The sequence below is a fragment of the Bufo gargarizans genome, chromosome 2 (genome assembly GCF_014858855.1).
Source record: "Bufo gargarizans isolate SCDJY-AF-19 chromosome 2, ASM1485885v1, whole genome shotgun sequence".
In the NCBI taxonomy this organism is placed as follows: Eukaryota; Metazoa; Chordata; class Amphibia; order Anura; family Bufonidae; genus Bufo; species Bufo gargarizans.
Window position 1 is genome coordinate 254775442 of NC_058081.1, and position 18264 is coordinate 254793705.

Sequence of the window (18264 nt, forward strand, 5' to 3'; positions counted from 1 at the left end):
GAACTTCCCATCTCTCATTGCTGTGATGGAGAGGACAAGCAAAATGGTGCAATACCAGAAGGTCCTTGTGGAAAAATTGCTCCAAAAATTTCCAGCTGACAATGCTGGCTGCAGAGTACGTAGTTCCTTCGCCAATCGAGAAGGGGAGACTAGCGGAACACACAACAGTTCCAACAGAAGCAGGGCAACACTCTTCAAGGCCTGGGACAGTTTTATGACACTCCGCCAGCACCCTGAACCTGATGCGCGGCCTAGTGTCACAAGGAGGGAACATTTTGGACGATGGTGAAGGAGTATGTAGCAGACCGTGTCTGCGTCCTCAATCCCTCTGTGCCTTACAACTATTGGATGTACAAGCTGGACACATGGCATGAACTGGCGCTCTACGCCTTGGAGGTGCTTGCCTGCCCTGCCGCCAGTGTTTTGTCAGAGCGGGTATTTAGTGCTGCTGGGGCATAATTACTGATAAGTGTATCCGAATGTCAACTGAAAATGCTGACCGGTTCACTCTTATAAAAATGAACAAGGACTTGATTGCCCCTGACTTCTCTACTCCACCAGAGGAAAGTGGCTAAACATAAAGGCACATGAACATGTGGCTTTTATGGTGTATAGAATACACTGTATTCCCATGCACCCCTTCCACCACTAAAAAGGGTACCGTATTTTTCGCCCCATAAGACGCACTTTTTCTTCCCCCAAAATGGGGGAGAAATGCCCCTGCGTCTTATGGGGCGAATGCGTGCAGTTTTACATCGCTGGCAGCGATGTATCAGTGAGCGGGGACTCGGGGAGGGTCTGGGGGCTGGCAATAGCGGCGGGGCGGTGCGGTGCAGTCAGTGTAGTATAGCACCGCCCCGCCGCTCCAGTATACTAATATAAGATGTAATTTTCAGATAATAGTTATTAAACTTGCCCCCTTAGTCCTATTACTAACTTACATCCTAATCGCGGCAGTAGAATTCAGGGCGGGCAGGCGGCAGCGTAACTCTTGTCACGTGCCTGCGCCGCCTACTTTATGAATGAAGCAGGCGGCGCAGGCAAGTGACGTCAGTAAGAGACGTGCCGGCCGCCCGTCCTGCCTGCCTGCATTCTACAGCAGCGATTCGGATGTAAGGTAGAAATAGGACTGAGGGGGCATGTTTAATAAGTATAAATTGAATATAACATCTTATTTTAGTATACTGGCGGCGGGGGCGATCTGTGGATGGCACAGTTATGGGCTGGGGGGGGGGTCTGTGGATGGCACAGTTATGGGCTGGGGGGGGTCTGTGGATGGCACTGTTATGGGCTGGGGGGGGGGGGGGTCTGTGGATGGCACATATAGAACAGTGCCACCCACAGATCCCCCCCAGCCCATAACAGTGCCATCCACAGATTCCCCCCCCCCCTGTAACAATGCCATCCACAGATGCCCCCATAACAGTGTCCGTCATCCACAGATCCCCCCATAACAGTGTCCGTCATCCACAGATCCCCCCATAACAGTGTCCGTCATCCACAGATCCCCCCCATAACAGTGTCCATCATCCACAGATCCCCCCCATAACAGTGTCCGTCATCCACAGATCCCCCCCATAACAGTGTCCGTCATCCACAGATCCCCCCATAACAGTGTCCGTCATCCACAGATCCCCCCATAACAGTGTCCGTCATCCACAGATCCCCCCATAACAGTGTCCGTCATCCACAGATCCCCCATAACACTGTCCGTCATCCACAGATCCCCCCATAACAGTGTCCGTCATCCACAGATCCCCCCCATAACAGTGTCCGTCATCCACAGATCCCCCATAACAGTGTCCGTCATCCACAGATCCCCCATAACAGTGTCCGTCATCCACAGATCCCCCATAACAGTGTCCATCATCCACAGATCCACCACATAACAGTGTCAGTCATCCACAGATCCCCCACATAAGTGTCAGTCATCCACAGATCCCCAGTAATAGTGCCATCCAGAGACCACCATTCGTTCCAAACCCACCAAACACACAGCACACCTTTTGGTTAAAAAAATTTTTTTTTCTTATTTTCCTCCCCAAAAACCTAGGTGCGTCTTATGGCCCGGTGCGTCTTATAGGGCGAAAAATACGGTATATGGTTCAATCTCCCTTTTCTCGTCCTCCTCCTCTATCATATCAACATGCTTATTAGGCTGCCCTTGCTCCTAATGTTTTAGAGGGTCAGCTCAGCGGCGGGCCCTCACCCATAATGTTTTAGAGGGTCAGCTCAGCAGCAGACCCTCACCCCTAAATTTTTAGATGGTCATATCAGCAGCAGGCCCTTGCTCCTAATTTTTAAGCGTCACCAGCAGGCCATCAATCATAATTTTTCAAGGGTGTGTATGATGCCCTCTTTTATGTGTAATAAAGGGTGTATTGCAGTGTTGGTTCCTTGTAATTCTTGCCAGCCCTTTCCCTTAATGCATAGGCTTTATGAGTGTAGGAGTCCCACTACCTGAACAATTGTACCACAATGTGAATGAGGCCCTCCTTTATGTGATAAACAAGTTATATCAGAGTGCCTCTTCCTTGTAACAGTATACAGGAAAAAATGTTTCCTCTATAATCGATTTTATCTTCGGTTTGGTGTGTATTATTGTCAGTCTGTAAAAGTGGCTTACTACTCGGACAGCATCGTTCCCAGCAGTGACCTAGGAGTCCAAGATGAATCTAGACATCCTCCCCATGCTGTTCCCGAACCATTTCAGTGGTGTTTCAATAAATTTCTGACCTTTTACTATGAACCAGTCACCCTCCCCTCTTCAGAGCAGGGGGCGACTGGTTTAATGCTCGGGCTTTCCCATTGATTTCCATTGTGCTCGGGTGCTCTACTCGAGCACCCGAACACTTTGGTACTCGACCAACACTAGTGTTGCCCACATCTGTGCAGCCCTATGTCTGTTCCACAAAAAAAAAAAAGTAGAACATGTCCTATGCTTGTCCTTTTTGTGAACAAGAATGAGCATTTTTACTTTAAGATATGATATGCAGAATAGGAAAGTGCAGGGCACACATGGGCGGTATCTGTGTTTTGCAGATCTTTGGTTTGCAGACGGCAAAACAGATATGGTTGTATGCGTGAGGCTTATGTCTGAGGGATGGAGGAGCAGCAGAGGGAGGCAGCCAGCTCAGAATACAAACACATGGAAGATTGTTCCCACCAAGTACAGTAATAGAGAGAACATGGATAGCTATAAAAATAAGGAGAGGAGAAAAAAATATACAAGATGCAAATACAGATCGAAGGCTATCTAACGACGAGTTGAGATTTTTGGGGATAATGACATGTTTGTACAAAGTTTCCAACCTTTTTCTATTATATTATATAGTGTATATTTGATTAGTTGAGCCGAGGGGTCTCACTACTGGGAGCCACTTAATTGGCTGTTTGCAGCAGTGGAGATGCAACGTTTATTCAATATTTGTAAAAATAAGGTGTCTAAATGTATGTCATACAGTATATTGTCCATAGGGTGAGGGAAATGAGAATTAACACAGGAGAAGCCACGTTCAATGTCTGAAAATATTTTGAAAACAACACAGGCATGTAATTTGCAATTTTTCCATTCTACCAACCGTAAATGAAAATTATATCTAAAAGAAGAAATGAGCTTCAAAGTGCAAGGCAACTCTGATCCATCGCAAACACATTTCTATTCAAGCTGACTAGCAATAAAAGCCTGTTTGCATTGGATTGCATTTGCCCACCCCTTGCGTCTTATTAACAGAAGATGAGAAAATTATTTTTCTTTCAGGTATGATCAAAAAAATTATAATAATATAGGCAAAACTTCCTGTTTAACAATATTAGTTACAAAAAAAATCTAAACCGTTTCAAGTAGGGGTAATGTGAATAATATTTAATGGTCCATAATTTCAGGTCTAATCTCGCTATTAGCTCTTAAAGGGGTTATCCAAGGCTATAAAAAGCTGTCCAATATGCGAGGCTCCTCACAATGAATATACTTACTTGGCTCCCTGCGCCGCTCCTGTGCCGCCTCTTCATCCGCGCAGGGGGAGAAGCAGCAGTGGTGGTGTGGGGACCAGGACCGATGTAGGGAGCGGGGACCCAGGTAAGTATATTCATTGTGAGGGGCCCGGCATATGGGGCAGCTTTTTATAGCCTTGGATGACCCCTTCAAACATAGGCCACTCTGAAAAGTGGTGAAGAACACCAAATGTCGCAAAATTGACCAAATGTTGCAGTGTGTATGACTTTTTGATCATTTTTCATTCAATTTTATGTGGGAGGCGAAGCGACCACAGAAACAGTAATTCAGCCATTTAGACTTTTTTCAGTTTTGTAGATTGCTGTAAGGGATAAATATTTTAATATTTTTATTGTAAAACTATTATTATATTTTAATAGCACGGTCATTTCTGCATGCAGCGATTCCCATGATGTTCATTTTTTTAATTGTTTATATATTTTAATTTTAATTTTTGGGAAATAGGTCGTGACTTCCATTTTTAAATAGTTTATATGTGTGTAAGTAAGGTAGGTATTATGTGCTATACCTACCCTCAATTATGCTATATGCTTTATAATAATGTATGAATTACAACTAAATTTATGAATTGTTTATATAATAACGATTTTTTGGTCAGTTTTTAGATATAAATAGTATTTTATGTTTTAATTGCAATGTTAGATGTATTCCTTAAGTAGTCTTTGCACATATATTATCCTCTTGCAGCAATACATCAATACATTGCAAGAATAATACTTTGGGCCCATATGTAATATATTACGTTTTTATTTATTGTTTTTTGATTATATAAGCACAACATTTTACAGTTAAAACCAGAAGTTTCAATATCTGACATGAATATCTGACATGAAATCAGAATAAAACTTTCCTGTTTTTGGTCAATTAGGATTACCTTAATTATTATTATTATTTGCCAAATGCCAGAATAAAGAGAGAGAGAGAAAATGTTTTAAGGCATTTTTATTACTTTCTGCAAAGTCAAAAGTTTACATACATTTCATTAATATTTGGTACCATTACCCTTAAACTGTATGACTTGGGTCAAACGTTTTGGATATAATTTCACAAGGTTTTCACAATAGCTGGTTGGAATTTGGGCCCATTACTCCTGACAAAACTGATGTAACTGAGCCATGTTTGTTGGTCGCCTTGCTCGCACCTGCCTTTTCAGCTTTGCCTATACATTTTCAATAGGATTAAAATCAGGGCTTTGCGATGGCCACTCCAAAACATTAACTTTGTTAACCTTAAATAGGGCCTTTCACCAGTTTTTACTTAATAAAAACGATACCTCACACTGTAGCCCATGTTCCGTAAATGTCATATCGCTAATTTTATTCATGATATGCTCCTCCGTTGCGCCGCTGTGCCCCTCGTTCTGTTTAGGCACCCTGTATGCTAATTAATAGCATCAGAACAGGGAGGAGGAGGCATCAGCTTTTCTCCGTGGGCATCTCTTCTATCTGGCTGTAGCGCTGTCCAATCACAGCAGAGAGCGTCACAGCCAGGGAAAAGGTGAGCTGTTTTTTCTCAATGGCTGTGACAGCGCCACAGCCAGATAGAAGAGACACCCACTGATAAAAGCTGATGTCTCCTCCTCCCTGTTCCAATGCTATTAATTAGCATAAACAGAATGAGGGGCACAACAGACGAGCATATCATGAAAGAAATTAACGATATGACATTTAGGGAACATGGGCTACAGTAAAAACTGGTGAAAGGTCCTCTTTAGGCCACTGTGTAACCAATTTGGCAGTATGCTTTGAGTCATTGTCCATTTGGAAGACCCATTTCCGCCCAAGCTTTAACTTCCTGGCTGATGTCTTGAGATGTTGCTTCAGTATTTCTACATAATCTTCTTTCCTCATAATTCCATCTATTTTGTGAAGTGCAACAGTCCCTCCTGCAGCAAAACAACCCCACAACATGATGCTGCCACCCCATGTTTCACATTTGGGATGGTGTTATTACTGTTCCAAGCTTCTCCCTTTTTCCTCCAAATGTAACGATGGTCATTATGGCCAAAAAGTTTAATTTTAGTTTTGTCAGACCACAGGACATGTCTCAAAAAATGTAGATCTTTGTTCCTGTGTGCATTTGCAAACATTAATCTGGCTTTTCTATGTTTCTTTTTGAGTAATGGCTTCTTCCTGGCAGAGTGGCCTTTCAGCCCATGTTGATACAGTACTTGTTTCACTGTGGATATTGACACAATCTTACCAGCTTCCGCCATCATCTTCACAAGGTCTTTTGATTTTGTTCTTGGGGTTGATATGCAAATGTCGGACCAAAGCACGTTCATCTCTGGGACACAGAACCTGTCTCCTTCCTGAGCAGTATGATGGCTGGACATTCCCATCTTGTTTGTACTTGCGTATAATTGTTTGTAGAGATTTACGAGGCACCTTCACGTATCTTGAAATTGCACCCAAGGTTGAGCCAGACTTGTGCAAGTCCACAGTTCTCTTCCTGATATCTTGGCCAATTTCTTTAGACTTTTTCATGATGCTACACAAAGAAGCAGTGTGTTTCAGGTGTACATTTAAATGCATTGTAGGAAGGAACAAGGGGTCGTCATTGATGGGCGGTATGTGTCACCGAGGTTCCTGGCCACAGTGCTGGGTGGGTGGCTTCTCCCCACTTTCCAGGCCGGGTCTTGGGAGGCTTATAAAAGCAGTCGGCACTGTCAGGTGGTGTGGATTATCCTCCATCTCACAGTGAAGATGTGGAGTCTCTGTATTTTGGGTACTGAAGTTGTGTGCCGTTCTAAAGGGCTGAGAACCGCATGCTGGAAAACAGGCCCCTAAAGCCTGCTGGGGACTGCTGAGGAAAAACTGCTCACAAGGTGAATGTTTTTTTCTGCGGACTTTCCATGGTGTTGTCACGAGGGTATCGAGAACCACGCCTGACTCCGTTATACCCGGGGTCAGGAAGTCGCAGCGGTTGGCTGCACGCTCTATTTAAGATAGGGCTGTTTTCCTTATGGTAGCTTTCTGGGTTTGCTTTGCAAACCCTTTTGGCTCACTCAGGGATCCGTAGCTCCTTCTCCTCAGCTGTTCCTTGTCCAGCACTCCCAAACCTCCTTATATTCCTCTCTCACACTTCTCTGGTTGCCAGAGATAGAGCTTCCTGCCTGGACATCTATCCTGACCCACTGGAGCTGTGTTGCTGCGTTCTCTGACTGTTGATTCAGAACGCTACCCTCCGGATCCCTGTTGGACCTTTGTGGACAGTTGTTGTCGTCCACCTGGGTGTTTGTGTTTGTCTGTGTTTGTCTGTCCTCTCCCTGGTGTTTCCCTCTTAGTGCAGTGGTGCGGACTAGCGATCCCACCGGCCCGTTCACTATCTAGGGCTCATTTCAGGGAAAGCCAGGGTTTAGGCACGTGATCGCCGCACGGGTGAGGAACCCGTCTAGGTACGTCAGGGCAGTCAGGTGCCAGCCGCAAGGTGAGTTAGGGGTCACCACCTTTCCCTCTCCCTTAGGCAGGGCTTTCCCTGTTTTCCTCCCTGTGCGTGACACCGGTCATTACAGGTGTGAACGAACACCAAGATTGTGAACTGTCATTTAGTTTTGCCTCCTGTATGAATAAACACTGAACTGTTTAAGTAGAAGACTTTGTGGTTGCATCTATACTGCATCCGCTAACCTGCCTACCAGAGCGAATCCCCACAGCATCCACAGGTTTGTCTCTAACTCAGATGTTACCAAGAAACCATACAGAGGGTTCCAAACACATGACATCATCATATGGGCAGTCCAGAATTGTTTAAAGGCATAGTAATCTTAGTGTATGTAAACTTTTAACATTGCAGAAAGTAATAAAAAAAGCCTTAAAACATTCTCTTTCTCTAGTTATTCTGGCATTTGGCAAATACTAATAATATGGTAATCCTAATTGACCAAAAACAGGAAAGGTTTATTCTGATTTCGTGTCAGATATTGAAAAAAACATGCATATATGTATTTTTATATAGTGTATGTAAACTTATGGTTTCAACTGTATTTTATTGAATAAATAATCATTATTCTCATATACAACCCAGAAGGAGGAGTGCATGACATATATTTGCACAATTTTATAGACAGGACCTCTGTGTGGACCGCAGAAAATACTTTGTAAACAAGGGGGCATACCCAGGGGTGGGATTCAACAGGTTCCCTATTCAACGGTGGACACGTGACATCACAACACATGTTTACATATACATACACCATATCTGTGCAACACACATACACACAAATACACAATATATACACTACACACACAAACCACCCAACTTTTAAAGTATAGAAAATTGTACAGAATTTCAACAATTACTAAAGCACTAAACTAAACAGCATATGCCATTACTTCCTAATCAGTAAGGTTTCTTCTGCCAGGACTACACAGATCGTCAATATGAAGAAGTCATAGTGCTCCAGCCAGTTCTCCTATCAGCACATGGTGGTGGAAGGGGAAAGGGCAAGAGTGTATCAGACCCATCCATGGTGCACTTAAGAGCTAATCTGTAAATTAATTAAAAAGATAATTTTTTGATATTGCAGGATCAGTTCTGGAAGCTAAAGTTATGGGTCTAACATGAGGAAAATGCCTTATGAGGCATTAGGCATAGTTTAAAAGTGAATTTGGTGCTGACTTTTTCAATTTCTTCAATTTCTTCTTTCAGTGTATCCATCCACCCACCGTGTAGGATACAGTATCATTGCCCTATTTACCCCTTTTGTTGTACACGGAGGTGTCAACAATTTTATACAAAAGAACAGACTAAGACAGTTTGGGACCTAGTTGTACAGCTTAGGAAAACTTTATACATATACACTGCACCGCCACCTGGATTTAAATAAGCAAATAGTTATGAGCCTCCTATTGGATAATTACTGCATGGGCGATTATCTTTCAGCTGGCAACAAGTTATTTAACCCCAACTGGTGCAAGAAGTTGCTTCTCATTTCTTAAACAACCATGTCGAAAGACACATCTCGTGGTCGTGGAAAAGATGTTAGGCTACTTTCACACTGGCGTTTTGGCTTTCGGTTTGTCAGATCCGTTCAGGGCCCTCACAAGCGGTCCAAAATGAATCAGTTTTTCCCTAATGCATTCTGAATAGAAAAGGATCCGCTCAGAATGCATCAGTTTGCCTCAGTTTGCCTCCATTCAGTCGCCATTCCTTTTTGGAGGCGGACACCAAAACGCTGCTTGCAGCGTTTTGGTGTCCGTCTGACGGAACTGAGCCAAAGGGATCCGTTCTGACACACAATGTAAGTCAATAGGGACGGATTTGTTTTCTATGATACAATCTGGCACAATAGAAAACAGATCTGTCCTCCATGGACTTTCAATGGTGTTCAAGACGGATCCGTCTTGGCTATGTTAAAGATAATACAAACGGATCCGTTCTGAACAGATGCAGACAGTTGTATTATCTGATCCGCACCAAATGTGAGTGTGAAAGTAGCCTTAGTCTGTTTGAGAAGGGTCAAACCATTGGCATGCATCAAGCAGAGAAAATAAAAAAGGAGATCGCAGAAACTTCTAAAATTGGGTTAAGAACTGTCCAACGCATTATTAAAAACTGGAAGGATAGTGGGGACCCATCGTATTCGAGGAAGAAATGTGGCGGGGAAAAAGTCCTGAATGATCGTGATCACTTAAACGTTTGGCAAAATCAAATAGAAGAAAAACAACAGTAGAACTCAGGGCTATATTTAATAGTGAAAGTATTTCCACACGCACAATGCGAAGGGAACTCAAGGGATTGGGACTGAACAGCTGTGTAGCCATAATAAAACCACTAATCAGTGAGGCAAACCAGAAAAAAGGCTTGAATTTGCTAGGAGCATAAAGATTGGACTCTGGAGCAATGGAAGAAGGTCATGTGGTCTGATTTACCCTGTTCCAGAGTAATGAAAGCATCAGGGTAAGAAGAGAGGCAGATGAAGTGATGCACCCATCATGCTTGGTACCTACTGTACAAGCCTGTGGGGGCAGTGCTATGATCTGGGGTTGCTGCAGTTGGTCAGGTCTAGGTTCAGCAACAGTATGTGCTCCAAGAATAAGGTCAGCTGACTACCTGAGCATACTGAATGACCAGGTTATTCAATCAATGGATTTTTTCTTCCCTGGTGGCACGGGCATATTCCAAGATGACAATGCCAGGATTCATCGGCCTCAAATTGTGAAAGAGTGGTTCAGGGAGCATGAGACATAATGTTCACACATGGATTGGCCACCACAGAGTCAACACCTTAACCCCATTGAGAATCTTTGGGATCTGCTGGAGAAGGCTTTGCACAGTAGTCAGACTCTACCATCAGCAATGCAAGATCTTGGTGAAAAATGAATGCAACACTGGATGGAAATAAATCTTGTGACATTGCAGAAGCTTATCGAAACAATGCCATAGTGAATGCGTGCCGTAATCAAAGCTAAAGGTGGTCCAAGGAAATATTAGAGTGTGTGACCTTTTATTTTTGGTGACAACTTTTTTTGGGGACAGGTAGTACATATATATATATATATATATATATATATATTGTAGGAAGGCGCAAGGGTCCATCATTGACGGAAGGTATGTGTCACTGAGGTTCCTGGCCTCGGTGAGATAAGATCCGGTATTTTGTGTGTCAGCGGCAGCTAGTGCTTGCTGACACTGTTTTACTTAGTGTGGCTGTAAAGACAATCCGGGCCGGTTCTTATTGGGAGCAGCCAAAGAGCAGGGTGGGTGGCTGGCTGTTCCCCACGTCCAGGCCAGGTTTTGGGCTGGGGTTTAAAAGCCCAGCCAGCAGCACAGCTGGGGGGTGGAGTGAACCTCCAGGTGATAGTGAAGCTCTGTGTTTTGGGAGCTGAGGAGTACTGCAAGGCTGAGAGCTGAAAACCAGGCGCCCTAAAGCCTGCTGTGGACTGCCAGGTGACGTGTTTTTGAGTTTTGTGGACTTTTGCTGTGTGAATAACACGAGGATTCCTGCGGTGTGAATATAAGAATATAATCTTGAATTCTCAAATTCTCGAATATATGATGAATATTCTACTAAATATTCGCGAAATATTGCCCCTGCCGCTTATCACTATACTGTAGAAATCAGCGATCCCCTCACCTCCTTCTTCCCTCTTTCCTGTGATGGCCACTGGTAAGGATGAGCGAACTTCAAGTTTTGAAATTTGAATTCGGGTATATGCTGAATTGCGTTATGGATTCCATTACCACAGACCATAACGCAATTCCATGATGGAATGTATAATGGAATGCCTTTAAAGGTATTACAGTTTGCATTCCATCATGGAATTGTGTTATGGTCCGTGGAAACGGAATCCATAATGCAATTCAGCATATACCCAAACGTTAAAACTTGAAGTTTGCTCATCCCTAGCCCCAGGTACATTCAATTTATTCAATCACATTTAACAGAGTCACATTCATTACTGAACAGTTTCCTTTGTTAAACCTTAAAATTCACTTTAAGATGAATTAGCAGGTTTACCTACAGTACTGTAGAGAGAAATCACAGATGACAAACTCCATTCCACATATCTAACGTCACATTCAAATCCATTGTGTAAGTGGTCTACAACTAGTTATTTAAAAATGTGACTTAATAAGGCCCCTTTCACATGAGTGAGTATTCCGTGCTGGTGCAATGCGTGATGCGAACGCATTGCGCCCGCACAGAATCCGGACCCATTCATTTCAATGGGGCTGTGTACATGAGTGTTGGTTTTCACGCATCACTTGTGCGTTGCGTGAAAATCGCAATAAGAATATTCTGCGATTTTCACGCAACGCTGGCCCCATACCATAGAAGTGAATGGGCTGCATGCAAATCGCAACACATCCGCAAGCAAGTGCGGATGCGATGCGTTTTTCACGGATGGTTGCTAAGAGATGTCGTTTGTAAACATTCAGTTTTTATCACGCACGTGCAAAACGCATTAAATCGCATTGCACCCGCGCAATAACAACTGAACGCAACCGCACACAAAACTGAATGGACTTGATTGCGAAATTGCACAGTTTTCAATGAACGCATCCGCAATGCATTTGGGCCTAATCCGGACACGCTCGTCTGCTAGGGGACTGAAGGTAACATACAGAAGCAGTTTACTTGTAATTCCTAGGAAAACCACAGGTAACATTATTTCACAGCTCCCAGTGCCAGATGACACAGCTCTAAACATCTGTACACGTCAATTTATACTTTTCTTTTTACCATTATATGTTCTTTTCAATTGCAAAATACCTCAGAGTTGCCTGCAACTGTAGTTCAATAATAGATATTGCCAGAAAGTATAATTAACAGTAATTTACCCGAGTAAATATAACATGGCATTTCCTAAAACCGAAAAAGAAAAGCAGAATGAAGCGCTGTGCAAGCCTTATTCATACACTAGTGAAATGGTCATTCCTTCTTATACTGAAGCTATTGAGCTTTACAATTGCGTGTAGTCATTTTATTGTTTTATCTGAATGTAGCTTGGATAACAGCAATTACTGGAGATGATAGGGCTTTACAAGAACGCTAAATTATAGTTCGGTGCATTCCAATACAAATGAAGTCTGACTTACACAATAATGAATACACTTTATGGCATAATTCTTGGTATACATACATTTAGCACCATAATTAGCCATCAAACGCAAATGTTTTCCAGAGGCACCTGAACTGTTGAACAGATTACCTGGTTTACAGATATACCAATCTTCTCGCTCTAAAAAGTAACTGCATATTTAGCAACTTGCAGTAACCCAAGGGACCAGTAAGGGGAGCTGGAGCACTGCTGCTAAATCCTACATAGAGTGACTGCACCTAAATAACCACAAACCTTTAGAATTACTGTCCTGTCTATGTTTTTTTCTTTTCAAATTTTGTGCTCTTTTATGGGCACCTAAAAATCACAGTAACATTTCAAAATATGTAATTGAAAATAAAGAAATTGCTTTCAACAGACCAGCACATGTAAGTGTTAAGAGCGATTGTACAGTCTTTGGTTTATTGCAGACATGTCATTTAGAAAGTATGCTCTCACTTATCTTTTCTTTGTCAGCGTACAACCGGAGCCTGATCTATGAACATGTGGACAAAGGATTTAAATCCAAGTAAACCACAAACAGGGCGCATCTGTGTTTGTAAAATATCCCAGTGGCTCAGAAACTCTTAATAGGATTCAGCCAAAGCATAATTCCTGTAATTATTTTCCTAATATTGCAAGAAATATCTCTGTTATCCTGCTAATTATGCTCCTTGTATTTCTGCCTGCCATCTATTTCTCTACATATATGGCTAACAGCATCTGGTAATAAACTGCTATTTTCAGTAAAGGTACACTCATGCCCTGCAAGTAGAGGTGAGTGAACCAAAAATGGAAATCTTTAGACCTCATGCACACGACTGTATTTGTCATCCTTAGCACACTGACCCATTCATTTCTATGGGACCATGCACATTATCTGTATTTTCTGTGGTTGTTTCATGTCCTAATCTCTTCCATAATGCAGACAAGAATAGTGCTTTCTATTGATGGGAGTAACAAAAATATGGATTGCACATGGATGGTATCCAAAATTTGAGGATCTGTGGTATGTTGACCAAAATATAGATAAAACTGTGTGCATGAAGCTTTACCCTGGAAATCCATTCTTTCATCTCTATCTACAAGTCATAGTAACATAGTAACATAGTACACGTCACGTCAAGTCACGTTAACCGACCAATCTACACCCACTGTATCACACTATAAATGAAATGATCTAATGTGTTCTTTTAGATTAACTCTAAAGGGGAGATTTATTCCCTACTTGCACAAGAAAAGTGGTGTTAAAAAGTTGCAAAGTGTGGGTTTGAGACTTTTTTTTCCCACAGGGGCGCGGCAAGGGCAGTATTCAAGTAAGGACTTTGACTAGATTAATCCAACTCTTTAAATTTGTTTCTCCTCAATGTCATGGTGATGTTCTTTGCCCACCACCTTTCCGATGTCCAAGGAGGGCACTAACATCGCATCACCTAGCTTCTGCCCATTGCAAGCTGTCAGACTCCTGTGTCCCATACTGCAGGCTAAAGCCTGGCTTCTAGGTTGCTTTCTGTGTGTCTTATTAGTGTTTATTCATTGATCCTCTCCCTACAGCCATTTCCTGTGTTGAGCTCTTCCTTGTATTTCTTGTGCATTAGATTGTATTTGGTTTCACTTGCTTGTTAGCCCTTGCAAAAGACCGATAATCCATTTGTCTGTAGGTGTACTAACTTCTGCCTGTTTCCTGGATCTTGACTGTTCACCATACTGACCCTGAGCCACCTGTCCTGAACTCTGAACTCTTTCACGGATTCACATGTAATCTGCTTGCTTTGACCTCTGAATGTTTACTCAGCATGTTTATTGCCAGATTCCTCAGTGCTCTGCACCGGTGTCTCTGACCCCAATGGGTAAGCAGTCAACCACACCGGACAGAGGTAGCAGCTGTATAAAGGGAGAAAATGAGTGGACCACCATGATAACACCCTCAGGACTAGCCAAAATTCAAACCAGTTGATTAGCACACACTCACTGTCCATTACACTTAAGCATTTATTATAGGCTTGATTTTATACTTTTAAAGCATTGTCTTGATGCATGACCTAATGAAACCTCAAACAGATGACCAGATAGGGTTGTAAGAGATCTTTTGGGGTGTTTTTTTTTATTATATTACCTCTGAATAAATGCTATGTCCCAGCTTATATTTTACTGTGGAGTCTTCAAAGCTTACCTGAGCCTTGAGAGGACTGCTATTGTTAGGATATCTTTGCTATAGGCTTAAAGGAGTTTCAATGTAGCCTTGGGTAATTCTGATATGCCAACCACTATCCCAGGAAGCCAGATTCACCTTTGTTCCAAGTCTTTTCTGTTTGGAAATAATAACTCTTAAAGAGTTATTTCCACCTTGACATGTATGGCATAGCCACAGGTTCAGGTCCTACCTTGGGTACCCACACCTATCTTGCGCAAGAGTACCAGTCTCATAGCCGCTGTGAATGAATAGGTGGCTATGCATGCATGGCTCTCACTTCTATGGTATATTTGAAAATAGTTTAGTAAGTGACCTTTGCTATTTATGAACTATAGAGATGAATGAAGAAAGCCATGCATGTGCAGCATTCTCTCTATTCACATCGGATAAGTGATCATTTCAACATGCCCAATTGTTTTGTTCTCAAATTAGATGAGCCCTGACACAGCTGTTTTATAGTGGTTTACTCTCCTCTCCCTATTGAGGAAACATGCACACTTAGTTCAGCTGAGTGTGCATAAGTGTGGAAAGCTCAGGAGGAATAGCTGCCATCCAAACTAGGCTTTGGCCGACAGCTGTCTAAAATGTATCGAGAGTTCTTTTGTGGTCACAAATTAGGATTTGTAACCCTTTTCGGACTATTTAAACACTTATTTTCGTAACTCATCTGGAACTTCCTTCGATCATAGCATGGCATTTTGCTTGAACTCTATGATAACTTCTTCATTCTCATAGTAAGGTCTAGTAAGTTGAGTAAGTTGTAGAGTAAGTTTAGTGAGTTGCAGATTCCATATTTGTTAATTGGTTTAGGAACTGGTTGCAGTTAGGCCTGACTACAATATAGCAGGTAAATTACTATATCAACTCAACTAGGTCATTCTTTGGATTTATTATGTCTGGCGGGCAGGGAAATGTATTAATGTGCTAATGTTACTCTTAGTAACAGTATTAAATTTTTACCATAAATAATTACAGCAATAATTATAACTATGACATCTATTTACATTGGTTCCCATTTTCTAATATAACGTTTTAGATATTACAGAACTTTAAGAACAACAGAATGGGAGAAAAGCCATGGGGGTCGTAGAAAACAGAGGCATTTTTATCTTGGGAAAAGTCTTTTATCTCTTGTGGTACAGTTCATTATAATGATACTTTATAGAAAAGATATACAAAGAACATAATTGGATTTGCATAACTCAGTGTTTTCCACTAAATATTATTGTGACAGTTTTGTCAAATCATATGGTTAGTAGCTGTAAACTAAAGAACAGCAACAACAGTGATCAATAATGTAAAACCAGTCTGTGAAATAAAATGTCTATGTTTGCACTTGGAAAATAACCTTCACTATCTTAAGAATTCCGCCAGAGTGCAAGTCAGATACCGTACTTATGATATGGCAAAGTGATCAGTAAGGCGTTTTAATGTAGCGTTCAATTAGCAGAGGAAGCAGAATGCGTTCAGCATTCTCTATGAAATCTTTGATTCTGAAAGAAGGGTGATTTGGTTTTAATATTACGTTTTATGGGAATTTTGAACAAGTCACTTTATTTCTTTGTGTTTCAGGTGCCAGAGTAAGACTGAGATCATATACATAGTGCTTAGAAAGGCACACAGTGTTAATAAAAAGGGCTTCATTCCATCACCATGGCCCCAAGGCTGTGGTACGGTTAGTAATGTTGAATAATAGCACTGCATAAGGTACTTAGAAAGCCTAATGACCTAAACGCTTTCAGAACGTGGCACAAGAAAGCTGATGTTACTAAGATCCTTTACAACCAACTAAAGGGCCAATTACAGTAGTAACCTTGTAATGTGACAATGACACCTTCATGTCCTTTGCCCCACTGATATGGCCCATGTTTAAACCATAAAGCACATTGAATAATTTTATATCCAAGAAAGCTACATAAAGGAAGACCTACTTACATACATTCATAAAAATCACTTCAGTAGACTGCATATAGGAGCACATATTACCAGAAACAGGAAATGTGTAATGTGTTTCATAACGTCTAGAAATTATTACAGATTTGCATTACATGAATATTGGTATACATAATGTATGCTCTTGGAAAGAAATGACAGCACATAGAACCAGAATATTAAAAATATTAGGTAGTCAGACCTAGGGGAATACATGTCTTTATAGATTTTTCCCTATAAATGGTTCAGTTTATAGGATATTTACCAGATCTCTTGCTTTGTTTCTAGTTTTGTGCTATTTAGATCATGTCTGTAGATGCTAATTTACAGGATCCATAAATGTTATGGACACACGGTCTAACATGCATAAATGTTGTACAAACCTGCAATATGGCAAACATAGCCTGTTTTTTTTTTTTCCTCATGGATTTATTCCTCTGTAAAAACGGTCCTGTTCCATCACATACAGTACAATACAATATTTATAAAGCACTTTTCTCGACTAAGACATGTTCTACATAACATGGAACTAGTGAAAACAACATAGTTAGAAAATAGTCCTTAAAGGTTATGGACACCACCCAGGCATTTTTTTTATGATTGCATTTTACTCATTTTGAGCAAAAAATCATTTTTTTCAGTTGGTCTTTATTAAAAATTTTCAGCAGTGTTTTTGTGATACGTGGGGATAAAGTCTATTTGCAGACTGTTACTCCTGAGTCAGTTGATGGCTCCCTGTGAAGACCTATCTCTGATCTTCTGACGGAAAAATGAAGATTTTGACAACATTAGGCTAAAAGTCCATAATACAGACCTGTATGTACTCCACGCACCAGCATAGCTGCTTAGCTGCATGCATTAGCCATCAAGATACTATATGTCTTGTGGTCACCAAAAGGTCAAAATAGGACTTCTACCTATTCTAGTTTGAGGGTAAATGTGACATCTAACTTATTATCTCCTGGCTAATACCTCGGTTTAATATGAAGTCTAAGAAAGTAAGAAAGAAATGCTAGTCTAGCCACACCTTAGTGATAGCAAAGCAAGTTATCTGAAGTCTCTAGGATGTGTTTGGTTTCATCTTTCAGCCATGGTCCCAGTTCTGCTCATGAAAAAAGCATATCAAATATGTTATAAATCATTTTTAAGAGATAGGCATCATAATTACTTCTACCTATTAATGTTTTTGCACTGTTCAGGATAACACAGTATAGCTTTTGTCTACCTTATGACACCAAATCATATTCATTATTTTCATGCTTATTCCAATTGTCACATCCTAACTGACTTGTACAGATGTTTTCAGGACATGGATCTTCATGTTGATGAAGATTTAGAACCACAGAGCAGAGTATAGGAAGGCTTGTCAAGGGAATAATAAAGCAGAGGCACTTCATGCTTCAGACTGATATCACCACACAAAAATAAAGTAATGTCCTTCACATCTGTAATATCAAGGAAAAACAAAAGGCTTTTTTTCTAGGGAGACACTGTGGTTGGTAACTAAAACGCCTCCCTCTAAAATGCCTTTGTTCTTCCTCTTCTCTTTGACTGCACAAGCCTTCAAAGGAAACAGC